General features: G+C 43.3%; 1 protein-coding gene across 1 annotated transcript in view; it reads left to right on the plus strand.

Annotated features, from left to right (window-relative positions):
- The first annotated feature begins 8,821 nt into the window (after positions 1 to 8,821).
- Positions 8,822 to 15,300, plus strand: part of ZMYND11 (zinc finger MYND-type containing 11) — a 132,039-nt gene continuing 125,560 nt past the window's right edge. Inside the window, exon 1 of the mRNA XM_047065186.1 lies at positions 8,822 to 8,922. The gene's annotated coding sequence lies outside the window, so the exon portion shown is untranslated. The remainder of the gene's footprint in view (positions 8,923 to 15,300) is intronic.

Raw genomic sequence — 15,300 nt, forward strand, 5'->3', positions numbered from 1 at the left:
CTTCAAGCAAAGTTAGTAAACCTCCATTTGCAAAGGAGAAACTGCTGCTTGCCAAAAGTTATATAACCAGTCAAAGGCAATGTTTGGGAAAGTGCCTGCTGGGCTCGGTACAGGCTGAAATTTAAAATTCTTCTGTTCCAGGTTGTGGCAACTAGGACATCAGAAGCCGAGATGGTCCCCGGGACCTGTCTGAGGGCTTAGCTGTTGGAGGGTCAGTAGGGCTCAATGAGGTGGGGGTGGGGAGTGGAGATGCTGCTGTGACTCTCTCATCTGCACATCCTTGTCCTCAGGTTCCTGGCTTCTGTTCTCCTGTGTGCCCTGTGTCATGGTGACAGGGGAGCACTTAATGTCTGAGTTTACTTGGTAAAGTAGATATTACTGCCCCCATTTTATGGATGACAATACCAACAGTAGCTATTAATTATCAAGCAGTTACTCTGGTTGGGCATCAGTAGGGAACAGTGCATTTGCTTTCTTATTGAATCCTCACAATGATGCAATGAAATAGAATAATATTCCCATTTCACAGATGACAATAATGAGACTTGTCCAAGATCAACAGCTATAGAATGCAGGAGTTAGGGTTCTGATCCAAGCAATCTGATGCCAAAAATCCATGCTCCTGACAGGTAGTGGCACTGAGGTCCTTCCTCAAAAGTTCTCAAGGTTAGTTGGAATTTGAATCAGGCACTCCAATGCCAAAGCCCACACACTTTCGCTGTGTCATGTTAGAGAAGAGAGATAGGAAAAAGGCTAGGAGGGAATTTTGGAGGAAAAAAGACGCATGCACACACAAACAGCCTTTCCATCTTGTATGATGAGCTTCCAGTGAAAAGACATGGGGTCCTGCTTTCCTTTAAATGCCCTGAGGCAAATTAACCAGGGTGTGGGAGGACCTACTTATTTTTTTTTAAATTTTTTTAACATTTATTTATTTTTGAGACAGAGAGAGAGCATGAACGGTGGAGGGTCAGAGAGAGAGGGAGACACAGAATCTGAAACATGCTCCAGGCTCTGAGCTGTCAGCACAGAGCCCAACGCGGGGCTCAAACTCACAGACCGCAAGATCATGACCTGAGCCGAAGTCGGACACCCAACCAACTGAGCCACCCAGGCGCCCCTAGGACCTACTTATTTTTTTTTAATGTTTATTTATTTTTTAGAGAGAGAGAGAAAGAGAGCAGGGGAGGAACAGAGAAAGGGGAGACAGAGAATCTGAAGCAGGCTCCAAGCTCTGAGTTGTCAGCACAGAGCCCAACCCGGGGCTTGAACTCATAGACCATGAGATCATAACCTGAGCGGAAGTCTGACGCTCAACAGCTCAACTGACTTAGCCACCCAGGGGCCCCCAGGACAGCCTACATCTAGTAACACTGCATATTCACAGATGGAAGCAGGAGACACACAAAGGACCCTGAAGAAATGCCTTGGTCAGACCCTGAAACCCAGCAGCCCAGAGGAACAGGTCCAACGTACCACACAGGCAGTAGAGGACTCGGGCTTTCCAGAGAAATAGATCTCTTATTTTATTTATTTATTTATTTTTTTAATGTTTTATTTATTTTTGAGAGAGACAGAGACAGAATGTGAGTGGGTTAGGGGCAGAGAGAGAGGGAGACACAGAATCCGAGGCAGGCTCCAGGCTCTGAGCTGTCAGCACAGAGCCTGACGCGGGGCTCGAACTCAAGGACTGTGAGATCATGACCTGAGCTGAGTCGGACGCTCAGCCAACTGAGCCACCCAGGTGCCCCTAGATCTCTTATTTTATACTGGAATGTTTCTGAAATTAAAATATGCACAATGCCTATTCCAGTCTGAGTCACAAAGGATGACAACTTCAATGAATACTAATTGCCATTACCAGGTTTGGTCCGCAGCTTTTTACTTTCGAAAACATGATTTTTAATCATCCACAGACAGGCACTGAGAAACTAAGCAACACTAACTAAACTTGTTATATAGTAATTTAATATCAGAATGCTAATTTACTTTTAGGGACGATAAGGAGAAACTGTATTTCTATCTAAAACATCAATATCTAATATAAAAGACTATGGCAAAATCCAATGGGAAGCCAGAAAGGTACAGAATAAACTCAAACCAAATTAGTAAAATGAAGGTACAGTCTTAGAAAACATTTTATTGGCCCCTGAGAGACATTATCGCTCTGCCCTCTATAATGGCCAGCACATGGACACTCACGTTAGTATCTCCCCTTTATTAAAAAATGGTTCTTATCCTCTTGGGGATGGGGAGCTGTAGTACACTTAAGAGATGCTGTTCACCTAGACCACACATTCCCATGGATGCGAGTTTCAGTATCATCCCTTTCTTTCCCACATCAGGAAGTGTCCCTAAGGTGAGTGAGTAAAAAAAGATATTATTACAGGTATAACTTTCAATTTCACTCATATGCCACACTTTATTACCAGTAACAAATTGCCATGCTAATATCTTACATTGCAAACATATATGTTTGGTGCTATTAAACACACACAAATCTTTACTTCTTGATTCTTTCTGGATTGGTGAATTTTGAAATGGGTTTCTCAGAGATACCATACGTGCTGTTTCTGCCTGCGAGATGTTCCTCCTCTGCTCTTGATCTGTTTTCTACAAATAATGCCTGGATAAGATTTCATTGCCTGGCTATCGTGACAATGTAGTAATTAAAGCAGTAATTACTTAAACTCACTTTGGATGAGTTAGTAATTGGTAAGTAGTACATTTGTAAGCCTTTTCTCATGATGACCTTCTCCTGTGACAACCACCTCATCTATTTTATAGTCAGTTTCATTAACTTCAATTACCTAATAGTTCTATGTTTTGCCTTTTCATGTAAATTTTGGGATGTGAGCTATGTATAGATTGCAGCCACAAATCTCTATACATTAAAGAATCAGTGGAAAATAAGAATCTATACAACTTAATTTTATAGTTACTTTTCTGAAAAGTAGATATTCTTTTTAAAAAAAATTTTTTTTAATGCTTATTTTTGAGAGAGAGAGAGAGAGAGAGAGAGTGCACAAGCTGGGGGTGGGGGGCAGATAGAGAGGGAGACACAGAATCTGAAGCAGGCTCCAAGCTGTCAGCACAGAACCCAAGGTGGGGCTTGAACTCACAAACCATGAGATCATGACCTGAGCTGAAGTTGGTCGCTTAAACAACTGAGCCACCCAGGCGCCCCAGAAGTAGATATTCTTTTAAGTGAGGGATATCTACACTGTGTCATTCCATAAATGGGGAAGAACCAGTCTCTCAGGCTAGTATTATTACAATTTTTTTTCCTGATTATAAGCAAAGATTCTTTAAAAATAAGATACCCGCAACCCAAAGCAATATGCATTAACATTTTCTTCCACAGTATTTACTTCTAGTATTTAACAAAATGGAAATCATATGTATACATTTTTTTTAAGTAGGCTTCATGCCCAGCACAGAGCCCAACTCAGGGCTTGAACTCATTACCTTGAGATTAAGACCTGAGCTGAGATCAAGAGTCAGACTGGGCCACCCAGACACCCCTGTTTAAGTGGTTTTATATATTTTTTCAAGTAACAGTTTCTTTTCTTTTTTTTTTTTTAATATTTATTTATTTTTGAGAGAGAGACAGACAGACAGACAGACAGAGAACAAGCAGGGAAGGGGCAGAGAGAGAGGGAGACACAGAATCTGAAGCAGGCTCCAGGCTCTGAGCTGACAGCACAGAGATGTGTTAAGAAGCCCCGACAAGGGGCTCCAACTCACAAACCGTGAGATCATGACCTGAGCTGAAGTCAGACACTCAACCGACTGGGCCACCCAGGTGCCCCTCCAATTAACAGTTTCTAATGCTAGATGTTTTAAATCCTTCCATTTGACTTTACTGATAATACAAAAAACATTGTGATGAACCTCATTCATTAGTTCATTAAATATTTCTGAGTTCCAAGTATTTGGAAAAAGTGCCTCATCCCAGGCCATTTCATACCCCACCACCCACAACCTGACTCCTCTCTCCCTTGGTTTCTCTCCCAGCCCCCACCCTAGGTGGTGAGATTCAGTGGTCCACTATGCCAGACCTGTTCTTTTTTTGTTTTTTTAATGTTTATTTAATTTTGAAGGGGAGAAGTGTGAGTTGGGGAGGGTCAGAGAGAAGGAGGGAGACACAGAATCAGAAGCAGCCTCCAGGCTCTGAGCTGTCAGCACAGAGTCCTACATGGGCCTCGAACTCACGAGCAGGAAGTCATGACCTGAGCTGAAGTCTGACTCTTAACCAACTGAGCCACCCAGGCTCCCCCAGACCTGTTCTTAAATATGTTGAAAGTGAGAAAAAACAACTTGGAGAATCATGTTCTCTCTCAATAAAGCCATGGTTGCAGCCCTATTGTCTTGCAGCAGATTAAAATTTCCTATTTGGAGTAATCAGAAGCTTAGTGTTAACTTTTCTTCTATGTCCATTCGCGCTGTGGCAATCCTAATGGCCTCCAATCCAAACGACCTTGTGCGTGGAAATGCAAAGGTGAAAAACATATTAATGTGCTCCAAGAATATCAGCCCAGGTATACATACTTGTTCTGTTATACACACACAAACACACACAGGCATCCATGGACAGGGAGAACATTACATAGACCTCTCAAAGTTTGGGAGACCTGCATTTACAAGATTCTTTACTTCACAGCCCTCGAGCAACCTAAGTACAACATGATCTGATTAACATGTAGTTTTAATTAAGATGTGTTAAGAAGGACTATGATACTTGATCAACAGAACCACTAGTATGTTATTTAAAAGCAAAACAGTAATATCCTGACAGTGTTCTATCAAGTGCAATGAAATCACCAATTTTATCTGTGGCATTTTTCCATTTAACCACACTTGTTGGGTGCCAGGGTATTCTATAGAGAACAATCCTCTCATCAGACTGGAAACACTAAATCTAATAACACTATATTTACACTGAGGTAAATATATCATTAAGATAGAAAAATAGGCCAATTTAAATTGGGGGCTCTGGAAGGTCCTTTTGGAAAAAGTGACAGTCCAGCAGATAGATACCTGATGAGTAGGATTATCCCCAGGAAGATGGGAGGAAGATGATCCAGAAGACCCTCCTTCTGGAGGTACAAAGTCTGTACCATTCTGAGATAGGACAAAGGTCAACAAGACAGGAATGAAATGCACAATGAATTTAAATTTAGGAGCTAGGTAGGTGCCAGAAAATGCTGGGCCTTGCAAGCCCAAGAACAGGATTTGATTTTATTCAAAATGCAGCAGAAAATTGTTGGTTTTAAGTAGGGACAGACATGAACAATGTGTTCATACATTTTTGCCTATCTCGCAAATAGAGTCTTTATGATAGGTTTCTAAATGTGGATATCTGGGGTCAACGACAGGAATATTTTTCAGGCTCTTGCAATCTCAAGAGAGTTCATAACAAGTCAGTTCAGTGATGAATGAGTCTCCATGTCTCTCACCCTCAATAATATGACCACTGAAGAATTCTGCCATTTGAAAAAAAGCAGTGTTGTGTTGTTTTGTCGTTTTATTGTTAATTTGAATATTGGTCAATATTTGCTAATAGTTTATAGTTCTTCTTTTATAAATCACCAGTGGCTTTTGTCCCTTCTTTGAGGAGGATAATGTTGGTGCACATATATACATATATATTTAATTTTTTCAATATTTATTTATTTGTGAGAGAGAGAGAGAGAGAGAGAAAGAGAGAGAGAGAGACTGAGCACGAGCGGGGAAGGGGCAGAGAGAGAGGGAGACACAGAATCCGAAACAGGCTCCACAGGCTCTGAGTTGTCAGCACAGAGCCCTACTCAGGGCTCATAACCTGAGCTGAAGTCTGATGCTCAACCAACTGAACTACCCAGGTGCCTATACGTTGGTGTATATCTTACTGATGTGAAGTAGCTTTTTATATCTAACAACTATTACCCTAGTTCTCATTTCTTGCATATATATATAGTCCCAGTTTGTTTGCTTTTTAAATTTTACTTGCACAGTCTTTCCACTTACAAGGGTAATCTGTTATTGAAAAAAAAATTCTTGTAAGTTGAAAATGTAGTTACTATTACTTTAAATCAAAATATATGCTATGTATTCTGGAGTCCCTATTCATGAAAACACCAAGTCTCATTGAGACCTGTCTATTTCACTTGTTTACATTACTTAAGGTAACACAATGTAATACTTCTACTTATCAGTTTCTCTATTTTGTGCTGTTCATTTGCATTCCTGAAGCTTTTTCATACAGTTAGTTATTCTGCATTATATACTTAAGACTATGTTCTGAAAGCGTATATACAGTACTCAATATTTATATAAGTCAATCTTTAATGCAAAACAATCTTTAATGCAAAACTATTATGTTGAAAAAGGCAAAATAAATAAAAGCAATGCATTTCAGTAGCACCTCCCTGGACTCATTATTGCTACATGCTAGCAAACCGGGAACACTCTGAGGCAAGAACTCAACAGGAGACCCCAAGGCTATAGCTGTGAAGTAGCCCCAACCCTACCAGTCCCAAGAAATTGGAATTGGTCCTCGTAGGTGAACAAAGCAGGAAGGAAGATATTAGAGAAACTTTTTAGAGGTATAAAAGTTGTAGCTCCCATGGGCGTATTAAGTAGGTCTGTATTTGGTTTGGACTTACAGGGTTCATACATTTTTATACAGCCAAATTTACTACTCATTTTTTGTGATAAAAATCACTGCTTTAGGTCTCAGATATTCTTATTCACCTTCAATATTACAAATATCCACCTATAGTTTCTTGAACCTATTGAAAAATGATTTTTAGTTTTTACAATGACATTTAAGTCATTTGGGTTTGTTTAGTGCAAGGTAAGGATATAATTTGATTTATTTTTTAAAGAGACAAAATTTCCACATTAAGTTGTTGGATAATGTATGCCTTTTCTATTCAAATAATATTTCTTAAAGCAGAAGCTGGACAAAGCAATACGCTGATCAGGTCAAGTATTAGTTAAGGGTAGAAACTGGTGGTAGGATTTGGGAAGGACTAGGCCTGTTGTGGGTCCTTCCTTGGGAGGTGCTAAATCTCTGAAACATGTCCTAGTTGATGCAAACCACTCCTTATGGCTGGCTGCTCTTCTTTTTCCCCTCTTCTCTGACACCTTTGCCCTCTCTTTGCAGTCAGATGGTAAACTCATGGTATAATCTGAGTTGTATGGAAATAACTATTTTGGTATTCTGGGTCTTCCTCAACTCCCTCCCCCGCCCCAAACTTAAATTATTGACACCAAACCATTGGCTCAGACCATATCCCCTCCTCCATATTCACTCAGCTGAGAGAAAAATGAGGTAAATGAAACTGTTCTGAAGGGAAAATGGAACCAAGGGCTAAATTCTAGGCAATTTGGGGAATTGTTCAAATTTGGAGTTTGGGTATAAAATATTTGGGAATTTGAGGATAAACTAACTTAGATTAGATAGAATGAGAGATAAGATCTGAGTATGAACACTGAAAAGATGCCTAAACAATTTAACTGGAGGAAAATGTGGAATCATGCAGTCACTTCTTTCCTAAAAGGTAAGCTTCCTTTTTTACACATACATGAACTTGTCTTACTTGAGCAGCCTCCAGGAAATACACAGAACCATGCAGTCCTCTATTTTATAGATGACTTAAAAAAAAAAAAGATGATTTAAAGCTGTTCATTGTTAGAATTTCTGGGCCAGTGTTTAAATATCAGGTATGACTTGATTTTTTTTCTGACACCATTTAATTCCTCTCCTGGATCGTAAAGACATATATTAATCTGTAAAAATGATTTAAAATTATCTTGTGACATCTCTTGATCTAACCAAAAACTCTGTGAGATGCATCAGATCCAGGGTTGAGTGTGGAAAGACTGTTTCCTTGAGTGGTGTGCATCATAGAACACCTATTCAAGTACTACCCATTTCCAAATTCTTAGGCTTAGCGACCAGGTATGAAAGAAGATTGATAAATTGGATTAGAATCCTTAAATTTCTTGAACGGTCTCTTCCTAGTGATTTTCAGTACATATGTCCAAGGAGAACCAGAGTAAGAAATTTTGGCTGATAGGTCGGTCTTCCTTCCAAAGTCCTACCGGAGAAAGGTCATTATGGAAAATATGTGAAATCTGTAAAAGTCTGTTTATCTCTGAGTCTCAGTAAAGCATCCACTGGGATCTCCTCTGGTTAGATGTAGGATTACAAACTGAAACAGATACTTCTCCTTACACCTGTACGGGTGTAGCCAGGTGGATAACGGGTGGTCCTGTTCCTCCCGCAGTCCTGGCTGTGAGCGCCTGGAACGAGGAATCTAGCACCTCCCTGCAATTGTTTCTGACGGCCGAGCTGGAAAGACCTCGCCCGCACGTTCGCGGGATCTGCCGACCTGCGGGAGCCGGCGGCCCTACGGGCGCGCGGCCCACCGGAGCAGACGCGGCCGCCTCGCCCCCAGCCCCGCAGGTCGGAGCCTGACGATGCTGCGAGCGCCGGGCGCTTTGTGCGCTGGGCCGCCGGCTCCCGCGTGCCCGCACGTACGTAGCCTTCACGTGTGTGCTGCTCTCGAGTGCATGTGTGGATATGTAAGAATATGCTGAAGCAAATTCGGAGACAGGCGCCGAGGACAGGACGGAGGGAAGGTGGGTGTGGGCGTGCGCGGCGCCGGCCCGGCCGGGAGGGAGCCCGCGGCCCGCACCCCGCGGCCCGCTCCCCCGCGCGGCCCGCACCCTGCGGCCCGCCCGGCCCGGCCACACAATAAAGTCCGGGGGCGGGCGGGCGGGCGGAGGTGGAGGAGGCCGGGCCGGGCGAGCGGCCGCCCCGCGCACCCACCGCCATGTGAGCGGCGCCGCGGCCTCGCAGGACGCAAACTTTCCCCGGCGGCGGCGCCCCAACTTCCCGCCCCCAGGCCTGCCGCGCGGCGCCGAGACCCCGTAAGTGCGGGCGGCGGCGGGCCCCCCGAGTCCCCGGTTCGGCCGCCGCGCCTTCCCGGCCGGGAACGCGCGGGTGTCCGCGGCGGTGGCTTGTCAACATGGCGCCCCTGAAGCGCGGAGTCGGGGAGGGCGGCGGGGAGCCGGGGGCCCGGGGAGGCGGAGGCCGGGCCCGCGAAGCCGGCGGGCAGGCCCGGCAGGAAGGCGGCGGCGGGGCGGGGAGGCGGCGCGGAGGCGGCGCGGAGGCCGGGAGGCGGGGAGCCTCCCCCCCCTCCCCCCCGCGCCCCGCAGGCCTGGGCCCGGGAGGCGGCGGCGGCGGGAAGGAGGCGGCGCGGCGGCGGCGGGGCCGGGCGCGGAGGGGGAGGGCCGGGCGCGGCGGCGGCGGCGGCGAGGACCGGAGCATAATGGTGGGAGACTCGGCCGCGGCGGCGCGGGGCGCGGGGCGCGGGCGGGGGCGTCCGAGCGGTGGCGCCGTCGCTTTGTGGAGCCCGGCCCCGGCTGCAGCCTCTCGGGCCGCCGGCGCGGTGCGCTCGCCGCCCGCCCTCCGAGAACCGCCCCGAGTGGCCCGCCGGGCTTTGTGCAGGCGGGCGGGGGCGGCGGGGCCTGCGGGGATCCCGCCCGCGCCCCCTCGCCCTCGGCGGGTCCGGGAGGGGCGGGCCGCAGGAGGAGGACCGTGCAGGGCCTGCTCGGGCCGGAAGCCGGGGAGTCGCGTGAGCGCCGCCCGCCGGGCCGGCCCTTCCCGCGCGGCCAGGCCTGGGGCCCTCGGGCCGGGGTCCGCGGATGCGCGGCCCTGTGAGTGGGGGAGGGCGGCGGCGCGCTGGCCGTCGCGGCTCGTTGTTGGAGGGCGGCGGCCGCGGCCGGGGCAGGGCGGGCCCCGAGGACCCAGGCGGGGCCGGGTCCGCGTTCTGTGGGGTAGCCTCGGCGGCCGCCAGGCCTCCGTCTCCTCAACAGGTCCTCCTGGGCCTCGGCGCGGCGTCCGGAGCGGGGCCGCCGATTGCAGGCCCGCCCGGGACCCCGGCTTCCACGTGGACGGCCCCTCGCGCCCCCCACCCCCAGCCCCGTGCGACCCGCGGTGCGGTGTTCGTGGGGCCTGGGCCCGGGTCTGGCTGGGCGCTCAGGGCAGGTGCCTGCAGGTTGGAGGGACCCACGGGTGCCCCGAGGTTTAGGTCCTGGGCCCTTAGGTCCGCTTCATCCGGTGTTTTGCATCCTACAGTAAGCCTGCCTAAAAAGAATTTAGTCTGTTGAAAAGCAGAAAGTAAAAGGCTTGTTTTGTTTTAAAGTGAGAAATGAAGTAGTTGTAGCTTACTAAATGTGGGATGCATAACCTTTTCGGGTTTTGGGGTCATTGACTCTAAAGGTTGGAAGTTATCGAGGAGACAGTCTTGGTTGTACTTTAAAAGTTCGCTTTCTGGTAAGCACTGTCACCTTTGTGGTTTTTCTGAATTCTAATTTGTACAGTAAGAAGATAGAATATGAATTTTGTACAGGCATGTTATTTTCCACGTCTTTGGCGAATTGGCGCTGGTTATGGTCATTTTTGGTGGATTCTTTATAGGATGGTTAGGCTAGAGATTAAAAGAGTAGGAGATGTGGGATGTGATTATGAGAATCAATTTTTTTTTTTTCTTAACTCTACCTGTGGTTAATAGAGGATTTCTGTCTTTTACATGGTACTTTCTCCCCATAGATGTTCATGAGAAAACTGAATCTCCCTTTCACATTCCGTAAAGTGGGCAATTTATTTCTGCAGTTACCTGTTGCAACGTGTTTAAATACACCTGTAAATGATTTACAGAGAACGATCACTTAAAATGTTAATTTTCGCTTCTGAGCTCATGCTGAATATTCCTGGGACCTGGTTATGTTGGTACTTGGAGTGGGGTGTCCTTTTTCCGATTTCCTTGAATTGACACGTGTTTATGTAAACTCTTTCCTAACTCTACCCCTTTTTCCTTAGGGGTTGTTCAGGTAATTCTCTCACGTGCACTGTAATAGAGACACCCATGCACTTTGGCATACCTTGAAACATTAAGTTAATGAAGAATTCCGGCTTTTGTAATAGAGGTATCAGACGCTGCCTTCATATTGCTTAAAGACCTAAACCTTTGGCGTCCTATTTCCTTTACCTTCCTTTACTATCCATCCATTAAATTCTACATAGTAAATGTCATTTAGGTAAAGAGGGTGTATCTGGAAAAAAAAATGGAGTTAATGGTCAGACTTTGCCTTATGATAGCTAAACACTTTTCACTGTTTGAAAACCTTAACTTGGACTTAACACTGAACTTTTTTTAATAGGGTGATTAGATTTTTTTTTTTTTTTTTGTTATTTAGATCAGAGAGGTGGCATAGCAAAATGATCCCTGAGCCAGATGACTTGGGTCTGAATCTCCTCTGTCAAAGTAACAGCAGGCAAATTAGTTACACTTACCATGCCTGGTCTCAGTTTCCCCATCTGGAATACAGGAATGATAGTAATTGTACCTACCTCATAGGCCTATGGGTGCATGGATCACTATTAGACTAATTCAGTTCAGTTGAGTAAAATTCAGGCTAATAATTTAAACTCGTGTACAGGAGAGAAGCTCTGAAATTACAGCACATCGTGCTCACATGTGTCTTGTTTACCGATTTGTGGTGTTGTGCACCTCGGAATCTGTGTTTTCAACTTTAGTCATTTCAGAAAGTTGGAAAATAAGCATTTGTTTGTTGTAGTCCTTGTGGTTCATTTACTTGAAGCAGTGTTAAGGGTCTTTTCATCATTACTTTTTTTTGCTTTTACTCTTTTTTTTTTTTTTTTACTGGTAAAGTATACATAACAAAATTTATCATCTTAATTTTAAAGTGTATAGTCTGGTGATATTAAATTCACACTGTTGTGCAGCCATCACCACTGTCCATCTCCAGAGTTCTTTTCGTTTTGTAAAACTTAATATCCAGTCATACAAACACTGACTCCCTACCTGCCAACCCCCCCCCCGTGCCTGGCACCCACCTATCCTGGCTTCTGTATCTTTGATGAAGAGTCTGGGTAGCTGAAGTACACGGTGTGAGTTCTTGTTCTAACTGTTGGTAATCAGTGAATCATTTTCTCTTTTCTCACATCTGTCACCCTGTCTGTAACTGCTTCAGGTCGTATGTTTTATATTTACTTGAAGCAGAAGGACTTTCTGAATAAAGAATAACTGCTTGTCATCTCTTCATTTGGAAGAGGAATTCATAACCTTCACCAATATTTTTACTAGGAATTTTGACAAGTAAAAAATAATTGAGTTTAATTTTTACCTGTATGTCTTGAGCAGTAACTTTAAGTTACTTTTTGTGGTGGCGTTGTCAAAATTTAAAAAACAAATCTGCTTTGGTGCAGTGATTTCGTGACAGTCATTAGTGATCTAAAGGTTCTCTATATCATCAGTGGTTTTGGTCTTGATTTTTGAAACATTTGGTATCTACAAGTTCATCACATAAATGAATACCATAATAATATGAACCAAATGGTGTATATTCATTGAGTCTTAGCCATTGTACTTTACATATGCTGTTCCACTTTTAAAAATCCTACAGCACAGCAGTCTTTGTTTTAATATGAGAGGCCCCACCACCTCCTACCACACCCCATTCCAACGTACGCTCTTTAACAAGAAGTGGGCAAATGAGGAGTTTTGTGAGAGAATGTGCTCTGTAGAACATAAGTTTGAGGATCGCTGTGATAGGAGGTAAAGTGATACAGACGAAGCTTAATGGGAGGGAGAGAACAATCCAAATCTAAATACCCAAGAGTATGGTCTTTTTGAGTAATCAAGTCTTAGCTGTATTATTTTAAACGTGTCGTACCGCCGTAAGGAAAGATCTTATCGCACATGTGTGTGCCTGTTACGCATAATTTTTCAGGCAGAAAATTCTTGAAAAGTTGTTTTTTGTGAAAATGCTGTATTATACTTAATGTAAAAGTTATTTACAAGTGTAAATAGTCTGTATGTTTACTTGGACGTTAAAAAGTATTTGTGTAGTAGTTCATTATTTAGTAGGGACATTTAGTATATTGTTAGATACTTATTTACCTCAATTTTACAACTAATCTATGTGGAGCTAATAAACATTTAGACATTTAGTCTTTCATTGTATTATATTTTCTATTCAGTAGTAAAAGGTTAAATGTTTGCCTGAGTTTACATGAATTTAAAGAAATTACAAAGGTAATGGGATACTGTTAAGTCCACATTTTTCAGGCATCCTAGGACTCCTCTGTTCTTCAGTGTTGAGAGCAATATATCTCGCAGATCACATTATATTGGAAAAATGTGTATTGACGAAAACTTGTGTGGTGTTTTATTTATTTTGTGAACTGAGTAATATTTAAATATAGTAGGTTACCTAATTTTGTTTTAAATAAATGCTTTTGTAGTTCACATGACTCCATAATTACTGTTTCATAAGATTACATTAAAGTGTTGTATTTTCTGACAATAGGTAGAATGTTTTAATATCTCGTTCATTAAACATTGTTCTTTATGGAAACATAAATATTGTTCTTTATGTTTTAGACACTTGCCAGGTAACAATTACTGAAGCAAGTGAAAGGTGACAGAAGAAAGTAAGGATAGGTGCCGTGGAATAGTATATTGCATTTGAGTTCAGATTACTTTTGAGGTTTTAACACTGATTTCAGATTTATTCTGATTTGTAACTTTGTGATTTTATTTTCATCACATGAGGATTTTTAAAAACAACTTTGTTGTGATTAATACTTTTTTATGTTCTTCAGATATTATCTAAGTATTTAGTGAAAGGTAGACCCGCTTAAAAATTTTAGTATTTTCTCCAGTTTGATATGCTTACATGCTAAGTAAATTTAAAATATAACGAGGGAAGAATCTTCTTACCTAGGTAGGCATGTATCCTGTAAACACAAAAATATTCAAAATTTCTAATGGATTTGTGGAAAGTTAGTCACCTAATGCTAATTCTCACAATTGGGATTAAAAAATGCTAAGTTTGTTTTTGTTGTTGTTGTTTTTTAATCAGGAAGATACAGGGATTTATAGCAGGAGAATCTGTCATAAATATATTTTAATTTGCTGTGTATTGACATTAGGTCCTTTGAGAAGTTCACCTTCCAGGCAGTTTTAGAGAGCCAGGTTCTATCTACACCATGCTTGTGGCAGCACCATTTTCTTAAGAAGGTGTCACTTAGTGAACACCTACTTTACTAGGCAGTTATACTCTGCTTCAGTCTTCGCTACAGCACAAGGAGAGAAGGGTTATTACGGTATGATTATATGATAAGTTACATTGTTACAGTACAGTTGTAAGTACCCTGTGACTTACAAGGAGACAGCTGGACCCAGTGGGTTAAGTACCAGTGCCAGAGGTCACACAGCATACACGATCGAATGGGTTTTGAGTTCAAGTGTATGACTGTCACACTTATACTCTATTTGGCTGCTGTTTCCCTAAAACCTACCAACTACTGGGCTCTTTTTACTGTTATACCTTCATCCTCCAAATGTACGTTTATAATCCTGAAAAAGCACAGAGTAATAAAAGAATTTAACACTATGCCTACTCTCCCGACAAAAAGTAGGAGGTGGGAAGAAAGGACTGTTAGGTACCTCCTGGTAATCAGAACTTTCCAAATGCAAAGTTCTGGTTAATTCCAATCTCTCTGGTAAATGACAGCTAGTAATCTGAGAGCAGGCATCAATGATTGGCTCATCGTCTTGCTGTCACTATTGGCAGTCACACTATGAAGATAACTTGGTGCAGGTGTTGGGGCCAACTTACAATCTTCATTTTAATACTTACATATAGAAATGTCTGAGAATTTTCAGAATTCACTCCAACAATAGAGTGTTCTTGCTATATTAGAGAGAAAAGTCATTGTCTTGGGGAAGCTTTTAGCATTCCCTTTGCTAAATAAGTTCAATTTGGATGGAAGTAGCTAATTTCTTGGAAGTAGCTGTAAGTACTGAGGCTTCAGAATTCAGTAGGTGTTTACTATTATCCAAAATAAAGTAATATGAGAACCATATGGTGAAGAGAGACCTAGATGAATGGAGTTGTAGCCTGCACAGATCCAGACCATCTTGATACTCGTCGGAAGGGATGTTAAAGTGGGATATTAAACATGGTTTTCCCATTTAATGGCTGTAGAAAGATTTTTAGGAAGAAGGCTTAATGAAAGGGTGAGCATGGAAACCATCTTGGCTTGAAAGCTGTTGTGAACTTTTTAGTTTTTTTTTTGTAGATTCTTATCTGCCTGTTGATTTTTTTTCCGTCTCAGAAATGCACCTGAGAAACGGTGTCTGGGAGATCAAGTCCTTAATTTTTGGGTTTTGACATGCAGCATGTCTACTTTACCCGATTCTTTCAGTAGGAACA

Source organism: Lynx rufus, unplaced genomic scaffold (genome assembly GCF_022079265.1).
Source record: "Lynx rufus isolate CCGP_SWC_20201006 ecotype Redwood Valley unplaced genomic scaffold, mLynRuf1.p SCAF_7, whole genome shotgun sequence".
NCBI classification, from domain to species: Eukaryota; Metazoa; Chordata; class Mammalia; order Carnivora; family Felidae; genus Lynx; species Lynx rufus.